Genomic DNA, 10,304 nt, shown 5'->3' with positions numbered 1-10,304 from the left:
CTAATGACCCCAGACACTTGAGTGAGACAATTGTGTGCCCTCAGGTGAGAAATAAATCCTACAAAAATTTGTTGAAATTTCTGGGAGTCAGTCATCTGGGGAATATCCTTTTTGAAATGAATTACAAGTTGCTGTGTGTGGTTCCCCCTCCCACTGAGAAAGAGATACGATGCTACTGGAACTATTTGAATTTTGAAGGCAATAAACACCTCATTTGAGGGTGCCATTACAACCCACTTAGAGAGCAACCTGAAATGCTGCCAGTATTCAGCGGGCCCAGAACAGAAGAAGGCTTTGCAACAGGCACAGGCTGCCATGTAAGCCACAATGCCATTTGGACTGTATAACCCTACAGATCTGAAGGCACATAACCATTAGTGGTGGACAGGAATGTTGTATGGGGCCTTTGACAGTCCCCTATGGGTGAATTACAGCACAAACCATTAGGATTTTGGAACAAAGCTATGCCTTCTTCAGTAGAAAACTACTACTACTGTCCTTTTGAAAATCAGAATCTCACTCGCTGCTAAACCTTAACAGAGGCTGAACCCTTGAACATGGACTGCCAAGTTAGCACGAGACCTGACTGCTGAACATGGCTTTTATGTCCTAGTAAGCCATAAAGTTTGGCACGTTCAGCAGTCCTCCATCATTATATGAAAGTGGTACATGTAAGATCCGACTTGATCAGGTCCTGAAAACACAAAGAAGCTGCATGAATAAGTGGCACAGATGCTCATGATCCATATTTCTACCACGTAGCCTCCTCCCTGTCAACCTGCACCTATGACCTTAAGGGGAGTTTCCTCTGATTAGCTATTTGCAGAAGGAAATATTGGAGCCTGGGTCGCAGATGGTTCTGCACGATAGGTTGGCTTTACCTGAAAGTGGACAACTACAGCCTTACAGCTCCAATCTGAGGTGCCTTGAAAGACAATGGGGAAGAAATATCCTCTCAGTAGGCAGAACCTTGAGTAATACACCTGTTTGTATTTTACCTGGAAAAGGAGATTGCTAGAAATCTGGACCTATACTGCCTCATTAGTAGCAGCTAATGATTTGGCTGAGTTGTCAGGCAGTTGGAAAGCACACAGTTGAAAAACTGATAATATAGAGGCCTGGGGAAGAGATATGTATTGAGATCTCTCTGGATGTGCACAAGATATGAAGATACGTATGTGCATGCTCACCAAAGAGAAATGACGGAGGAAGAGTATGTCTGGAATGTAGAAAATGCCCTGGGATGCCTCTTAGAGCTTTATTTAGGAGATAAAAACAATAATCCAACACTGGCAGGACTGCTGAGGGCCTAGAACATTTGGATGAATAGTAGCTAACATTATAGCTCAATATTCAAGTTACATTATATCAAAGGGGAAATGTGATTCAGTTAGAAGAGTAAGGAAAATCCCCGAAAGAGAGATAAAGGATTTCATATCTTTATTGGGGGGAGCATTAGGGTATTTCCAGTTGTACAAGGCATAGTTGTGTTATGTTAGGTAGAAGTACAATATTCCTATCGTCTTTATTTGGAAATTAAGTATGGTTAAAAGAGACGTATTTGGATGCCAAGTTAACAAAGGTTAAACTGTAATGGATTTGTATTATGCCAATTTAATTAAACTAGAACTTCAGCTCTTAAAACTCCCTTTCCTGCATAGTTCATAGTTAAGACAGGCTGCAATGAGCATCTTGCATAAGATTTGGAAGGTAGAAATGAAAGAACAAATGTATTCCTCCATAAGTTGGTGGAGGACATAAGGCACTGGTGCATCTACACGCATTGCCACTTATCTGCTGACTTGCACGGCTGGCAGGAGGCGGCAGCTGGGCCCTCAACACTTTCTGGTCCTGCTGGATCTTCTGATTTAGCTTCTCTCACTTCTGGGCCAAGTGTATGTTTAGCTCCCAGACAAAGGCCTCCAGTTTCTCTTGTAAATTGGCCCCATCCTAGAAGTTGAAAGTTTGAAGGCAGAGAGGGACAGACGAGCGCTCCGGTCTTTCCCTGTGGTTTCTGGCTTAGCTTCACAGACTCTTCCTGGCTTTTCCCACTTCATGTTCATCCACCCCTCCCAACTGCCTGTCATGTGCACTTCAGACTCCTCAGAGCACCAGACACAGAAACAACAGCTCCCACAATTATTATGCAAGATCAAATCCTTACAATAAATCCTTTATTTTATGTGTTTATATTTCTTAGTGGGTTTAAATTTCCTAGTGGTCTTACTCCTCTGATTGATGCTCCTGAGTGTCCAAAGCCTGGTTGCCAGATTACCAGGGTGTTTCTCTATGTGTACAGCACTTTGAAAGGCTTTTGAAAAGATAGGGAAAAATGGGAGACAAGATCTTTGTTTTCAAAGATCTGATAAATTAATTTAAAGACGAACTTTTCTTAATGATACTTGATTTTAAAGTATGTCACCTTGCCAAATATCAATAATCTTTTGCAATCGCAGTTTTCTTGGTTGAAGGGTCATATCTGCAAGTGACCCAAGAATAGGCCTTGAAAATTACTTTTTCAAGAATATTCACCATCTGGGGCCAGCCCAGTGGTACAGCGGTTAAGTTCGCATGTTTTGCTTTGGTGGCCCAGGGTTCGCCAGTTCAGATCCTGGGTTCGGACCTATGCACTTCTTGTTAAGCCATGCTGTGGCGAGCGTCCCACATACAAAGTGGAGGAAGATGGGCATAGATGTTAGCTCAGGGTCAATCTTCCTCAGCAAAAAGAGGAGGATTGGCAGCAGATGTTAGCTCAGGGCTAATCTTCCTCCAAAAAAAAAAAGAATACTCACCATCTGAGACTGCTTTATCATTATATGCTTCTTTTCTTTAAAATTAAGTGCAGAAAAATAAAGTCAATCAATTTTAGGAAGCTAGTAATTTGGTTTACAATAATTGAGCCCTTCCATCCCATGATACACCTTTAAGCCTATTCCAGAAATGGCACACTTGAAAGTCATCAAAGATTGGTTGAAAATTAAATCTCAAGCTATGTTCAGGCAAATAAAGACAAGCTGGCCCAAATTAGGTAACAGTTCTACAGGAAGGAGAGTATTTCTCCAGTAAAAAAATGGATCTCTATGTCTGCAACGCCAGTTCCAATTTTCACATGTGGTTGGACAAGACTTCCCAGACCTTCTCAACACACACAACTGGCTATTATGGCGGTTGTGTTTCATCCAAAGAAAACTGCATCAAAGACGATCTGTCTTATTTGATAGGTCTGCATGGCTTTTAGCTAACTATCATCTTCAATTCTGAAAAGAAAAATATAAATAAATTCTGTGTGAAAGTTCATCATTCAGTGTACATATCTGCCAGATTTGAATTTAACGAAAGTTTAGCATGTGTTCCCTTTAATATAATGTCAATTAGCACCAAAAAATTAAAGCAGAACAACATCCCAATTCAAATTTTTCAACAAAAGCGAAGAATTACAGATTTTAGAAGATTGTAGAACCATTATTATAATGTAAAGTACTACGAGTTCTAGCTCTTGAAAGCAAAAGCAAAATTACTAAAGATTTACCCCTCGTTTTTATTTTTCTTCTCTTCAGGAATAAAAAGTGATACTCAGCAGGTCATATATCTCTGGTTATGGCGATCAGTTCTCTGTGCTATCAAGGATTATGTGAAGAACTTCATATTATCCAAATATGGTGTTTCCATGTGTGCTCCATCACAGTCATGGTCACAGGTACTTCCGTCCAAGGCTTCTGTACTCCACAATTACGGCATAGCTAGCAGTTCACAGTGACATGCAAACTATCTGCTGTTCCAGAGGCCGTTCACCTCGGAAACACGCATTGCCGTCAGGCAGGTTGTCTTAGTCTGTGCTGGCTGCTATAACAGACTACCATAGACTGGATGGCTGATACACAAGAGAAATTTATTTCTCACACTTCTGGAGGCTGGGAAGTCCAAGATCAAGGTGCCGGCAGATTTGATACCAAGTGAGAGGCTACTCTCTGCTTCATAGACGGCTGTCTTTTTGCTGTAATCTCACATAGTGGAAGGGAAAAGGAAACTCTCTGGGGTCTCTTTTAGAAAGGCACGAATGCCGTTCATGAGGACTCCACCCTCATGATCTACTCACCCCCCAGTGGCCCCACATCCCAATACCATCACATTGGGGATTATGCTTCAACAAGTGAATTTGAGGAGACACAAACTAACCGGTGCCATAGAGCACAGGTTGTCAGGTACATTAAAGAGAAGAAGAGCGCAGCTAGAGTTACATTGTGGCTGAGGCTCAGGAAAGAGTAATGCCATAGACTTCTACTTAGGTCTTGTTTTTCCCAACTGAAGGTCATGATCACATATCACGGTCCAGCTTCCCAATAACACGCTCCCACTAAGTATATAAACACTGTGTGGGTCTACTGCTGAGAAACATTCAGAGTAAAACACCTCTCAATCTCCCACTCATTCAATGACTTTCTGACTGTTTATGAGAAGCTTTTTCAAAACCAGAAATGTTCCCCATATGACTTCTCTCTGTTCAAGTCCTTAAAAAGTACAGACTCACTAAAGTCTTAAATAAGGTGCTTCTGCCTGTGTTCAGTATTCATGTGGCATTATTATAACTGTATAGCAAAGTACAGTTTACAAATTACTTGTATGTAAATTACCTTCTTTGGTATTTTCAAAAATTCTTTAGAGCAGTCAAAGTAGATTTATATTTTCTTTATTTCTAAATGCAAAAACAAACCAACTATAGCTAAAGTCATAATTAAAACATAGCCAGATCTTTTAATTCCTATTCCAGTATTCTTCCTGAGATCATGTTGGCTTTAATAGGAAGATACTCTTAAACTATGTTCCATAAATGACAATCAAACTGAAATTTTCATGAACGCAAAGCAGAAACTGACCATGGTGTGATTCTGTAGCACGAGGAAATTTTCACAACCTATTTAAACTCAGGACTTCTAAACATTTTATGAACAGTAAATTCAGAAGGGTTCTCTAAGACAGGAATTTCACCTAATTTCTTTTTTTTTTTAAGATTTTATTTTTTCCTTTTTCTCCCCAAAGCCCCCCGGTACATAGTTGTATATATTTTTAGTTATGGGTCCTTCTAGTTGTGGCATGTGGGGTGCCACCTCAGCATGGCTTGATGAGAGGTGCCATGTCCACACCCAGGATCCAAGCTCTTGAAACCCTGGGCCGTCGAAGCGGAGAGCGCAAACTTAACCACTTGGCCACTCACCTAGTTTCTATTTTATGGGAAAAAAATAAGCCAAATCTTAAAACCCTATAATAAGTTCCAGGAAATCAAATAGTGAAGAAATAAGCCCAATAATTCTTCTTCACCCAGGACTATCACTACATCAGGGTTAATCAAGATACCATCTGTGAGCCACCTGAATGAGAGTCACCTGGGACGTGTGTGAAAACTACCAGTTCCTGGCTTCCAACACAGATCCAGTGAATCAGTAGGGGGCCTTGGAATCTGCATTCTGGCACATTCCTCAGGCTATTTTGCACACTACTGTCTGAGATCACCACACTGACTGAGTTTCACTCCTATGAAACAAACAAGATGCTACTAAAGACACACCAAGAATATGAGAGATTCGGAGGTCTGTCCAGAAATACGTGAACTATTAGAATGTAATGTGAACTCTACACACCTAAAATGAGATCAATTCAAAATAAAGTAGTTCGTCTATACCACTGAATTAGTTGTGCTCACATGATACCATGTGATTTTACTCATCTATAAAATGCAAATAATACTTGACGGTTCTCAAAATGGGAGGATTAACTCAGTGACAGTAATAAATGTGTTGATATATGCAACTAGAAGGTAATAAAAGAAAGGATTATAAGGGAAAGCTTATGAATATTATTTCTCATCGCTGAGAATGTTGCTGCCTGTATTTCAGTCAACTGCAGTTATTCACACAGAGAAATAATAACTCTGACTCTCAAAGCTGGCAGCAGTTAGAATAACTCAGCATATTTGATGATAAATAGGTCACACTGTCTACAAAAACTCTTACTTTGCTTGGGAGCCCCTCAGCCTGCCCGGGACGGTACATCTTCATCCCGATGATTAGATAATTAGCCAGAACATTTCTACTGTGTGAGAACCAGCTTCACCAGCTGAACTTAGCAGAGCAAAACATGTGTTATTACCTCTCTTTGAATAGTAGCTGTGATTAACCATAATAAAATATATGACTAGTAATTTCAGCAGCACATGAATCCCTGAAATTATTTCTTGCTGGGACTAAAAGGATTTTAGATTAAGAGCTCTTAATTCAAACTTGTAATTTGGGTTTAAACTGTTTATTATGAAAATCAAGCCAAAGCTGAGAGAAATTATCCAGGGTCTAGGGAAAACAGATCCCTCTTTCATGATCAAACTCTTTTTTCCCCCCCCAAGTGAAAAACCACGAGTCCCTACTTTTTCCCTTTTTACTTTCTACTTCCAGATCTATGAAAACAAACACCTCTGTCTTGCCCCTCACAGTAATTTTGAAAAGCAGCTGTGTTTTGTGAGATATATGCATCGAACAGTCAGAAAGAGCTTTTCGAAGTTGAAAAATTCCTTTTGAAAAGAGCAAATTATTATTTTTTTTTTTCTGAACGCCATTACGTTAAATTGTGAGGAGTCAGATTACCCTTTTAAAGTGTTTATATTACCCGAACTCTGTCTAGGTTTCTTTTTCCCCTGCGCTAAGGGTCTAAGCTAGGAAATCCTTTCTCTAGAGAGCAGATCCTCTGGTTTGCTGTCCCCTCTGGAAGGTCAGCTGCCGCCACGGAAAGGAGATGAGACTGGAGTTTGACTTCAGTTTTTGAGTTCTGCTAATCTGCTGAGTTGGCCTGCTCCCCGAGGAATAGCCATCCGTTATTCCAGCAGTTTATGCGAGGAGAAACTGGCACACTCTACTCGAATCTTCAGTGACAAAAGTGCTGGGGAGAGCAGTTCCTCCAGAGTAAATCCCTCTACACATCTATCCTATTCTGAAAAGTGAGAGACTCTCTTAGGATACCAATATGTATCTTTGGGAGAGAGAAGATCTTAGACCGCGTAACCTGTTTTCTTCTCACAGAGCTGCTCTGTGGAATATACAGTAGTGAACATGTTTGCTTAAGCCAGCCTTATCTCTTTCGTTTTCTTATATTTTATGATAACGTCATAAAAATTCTAGAAAAAAAAGTTGCAGTGAATACAAATGGAAGCTGGCATAGATTCAGGTTTTTACAAAAACCCAGGAGCTCCCTGGATGAGCTGATGAATCCAGAAAACCCTGTTTGTTGGGTATTTCAAACAAGGGCTCTAACAAAAAGAGCTCTGATATGTGGCTGCTTTTCTGACAACAGCCATGAATCACTGATAGAAAAGCATGAGAACACAGTCGACAGCCTTAATTATATATCATTACCCAAAATAATGGCACCAGTTTAGGTACGAATTAAACCTTTAGTGGTGGCGACTTGCCTCACTCGGGAATGTTAGTCCATCCAATTTTAAAAATCCATAGACAAAACACTCACCGTCTATTTAGGAGAAGTTCAAAGTTTCTTTGTATTCACTTTTAAGGCTTGGGGGGAGGAAAGACCAATTCTTTTTTGATGGCAGAAAAGAAGCTTTTTTAAAGGTAGGAGAGAATATTTATAATGAGAGAGAATGAAACATCACCAGAAATGGCTCAGAACTATTCATCCTGGCCTGGAATGAGACCCCAGGAGCCGTTTAATCCAGTCTCCTGACTGACAGGCATTTTTCTAAGGTAGGATCCAATTTACTCCCTGCTGTGAGGACCTCAATTGCCCATCCTCCCCACAGGATTTCTGCCCTGATGCCAAGGCGTGACCCACCTGTGAAGGAGAACCAGCTCAGCTCCAGGAAAGCTGGTACCAAACTTCTCTTCCCTTTCTTCCTGGGTAGAGTTCAATCATGAGAGGGAAAAAACCCAGCGCTGCTGACTTGTAGGCAGAGAAAACTTTAGGAGAGTTGTCGATTGCAGAAACATATCTAGCTGCAAGGCCCTATGATGGCCCATGCTCTTAATCCTCCTCCTAAACAGAAATGAGTCTAAACCAGAAATCACAAATCGGTACCCTCACCAACCAAACTTGGCCCCAGCAGACATCTTTAGTTTGACCCACACTGTGTTTTTATTTTAATTTGAATTTTTTAAATCCAAATTTCAAATAAAAATTCAGATTTCCAGGTTTTAGGTTCCAGGTTCCTGTGCCAGCCTTCATTTAGGGCCCCAAACCCAGATGCTGAGTATCCCCCATCCAGCCGTAGGATGGGGCAGGAGTTCTCCTGTTAGCCACCATCTTAGATCCATCTCTACTTAGAGCATTGGCGTTACTCAGAAAGCTCCGGTAAGTTGCAGGTAATTGGTATAAGGACTAATTTAAACCATCTTAAGGAGACTTTTCTTTTATTATAATAATTAATGCTTCTTGAAACACAGATTTTACAGTATCTCTAATAAACTCATTCCCATCTCACAGTTTTTAATGCAGAAAGTTGTCACCTGAGGTTACATTCTATCTCTTGATATGTAGAAAATTGCTGTGCATTATCAAAATATTTCTTTTTTTGGTAGTCAAGAAAACTTTTATTGAGTCAATTTTAAGTGAGGACCCATCCTTTTTTGAGATTTTCTGCCATTTTCTCAACATAAGCCAGGCTAATCCCTTGCTGTTGGGAAAACAGCCAATGAGCAATAGAAAGAATTTAGTTATATCAAGACCTGCTCAACCATAGCCAGGCCTCCGTAGTCTGCCCATCCCTCCCAGGTCTGATATAAACAGAGGGACCATGTAGACAGAACTATAACCTCATCATCCCTAAGACACATTGAGTGTCTCACTAAAGCTCAAAAGAAACTGCTCTCCTCACTCCCAACTCCCACATTTCCGTCACGGAGGAAAATATGGAACCTGGAATCCTGAAGTCATTTTGTCTAAATGGGATACATCTGGATTCAGTACAGAGTTGTTTCATTATCATTTATATCATTGTAATGTTGTAATAGACAGGGAGGAAGGGAGGGGCAACAGATGAGCTGTCCTGTGGTCTCTTTAGTCATTTGAACCAAAGTTTAGCTTTCTCTCTGCCAGCTGAAACAATGTTGTTATTTTAGCCTTTTCTCCCAGGACTATTTCTCAACTCTAATTATTCTCATTGTGCTTCTCCAGTCATTCTCAACTCTCACTCTCAAAACAGTTCTTCTAATGGCTGACATAAACGTCTTCTGCACCCATCTAAAAAGGGTCCTTCTCTTCTCTGTTCTGATTATATTAAAGAGAACTAATTGTCATTTACTACAAGTTTTCATGTATTTTAAAACTACAGATGTTCATTCCACTAGTCCCTTCTCCAGTACAAATGATTACAAGTCATGTAAGCGTTTCAGACCAAATATATTTTCTCATATTTGCATGTGCCTATGTTTGTCTTCTCTTTATATCCCATTCAAGTCTGCTAAATCTCACTGAAGTTGTTAGACCTCAACCTGGGCTATAATAAATATATAAAAAAGGCCTCACCTACACTGAATATGGTGGAGAGTTGATCTCCTGGAAGGATTAACTCATGGTCCCTAATTGTTCTATTTCATTTACATTCGTGAACCATAATTCTTTTTTACCATCACGCTATTTTGTTATCTCATGCTTCACTTGTAACACACTGCAGCTTTTGGATTTATAATATACAATTCCCCTCCTTCCACCTTGACAACGTAATATGGATTATTATGTCTCAACTGGTTATGTATCTACAAGTTGTCACTTTGCCTTATGTCCCCAACAACTCCTTTTATTAATCTTTGTGTGTGTGTGTCGGGGGGGTAATGTCTATATTCCAGTATAGTTATTTATGTATAGTTTTTGTCCTCACCCTCACTTCTACCACCCATTAGACTGAGCTCCATGACTGTGAAATCCATGTCATATTGATTTGGTATCTCTGGTCACAAGTACAATGCTTGGCAAGAGAAAATGCAATATAGATAATGCAATATAGTTACTTGTCAACTGAGTAAATAGCAAACTATGTCTTCTTGGGCTAGAACCTCAGAATTTGACGGAATTGCATCAGACCTAAGATTGTGCTAAATCAAGTAGTCAATAGGGCCAGCCCCGTGGCCTAGTGTTTAAGTTCAGTGTGCTCTGCTTTAGTGACCCAGGTTCACAGGCCTGGTTCCTGGGTGCAGACCTACGCCACTAGTGGGTGGTCATTCTGTGGCAGTGACCCACATATAAAATAGAGGCAGATTGGCACAGATGTTAGCTCAGGGTGAATCAGAGAGAGAGAGGGAGGGAGAGAG

This window comes from Equus asinus, chromosome 24, assembly GCF_041296235.1.
Source record: "Equus asinus isolate D_3611 breed Donkey chromosome 24, EquAss-T2T_v2, whole genome shotgun sequence".
Taxonomy (NCBI): domain Eukaryota; kingdom Metazoa; phylum Chordata; class Mammalia; order Perissodactyla; family Equidae; genus Equus; species Equus asinus.
Note: the sequence above shows the minus strand (reverse complement) of the source record.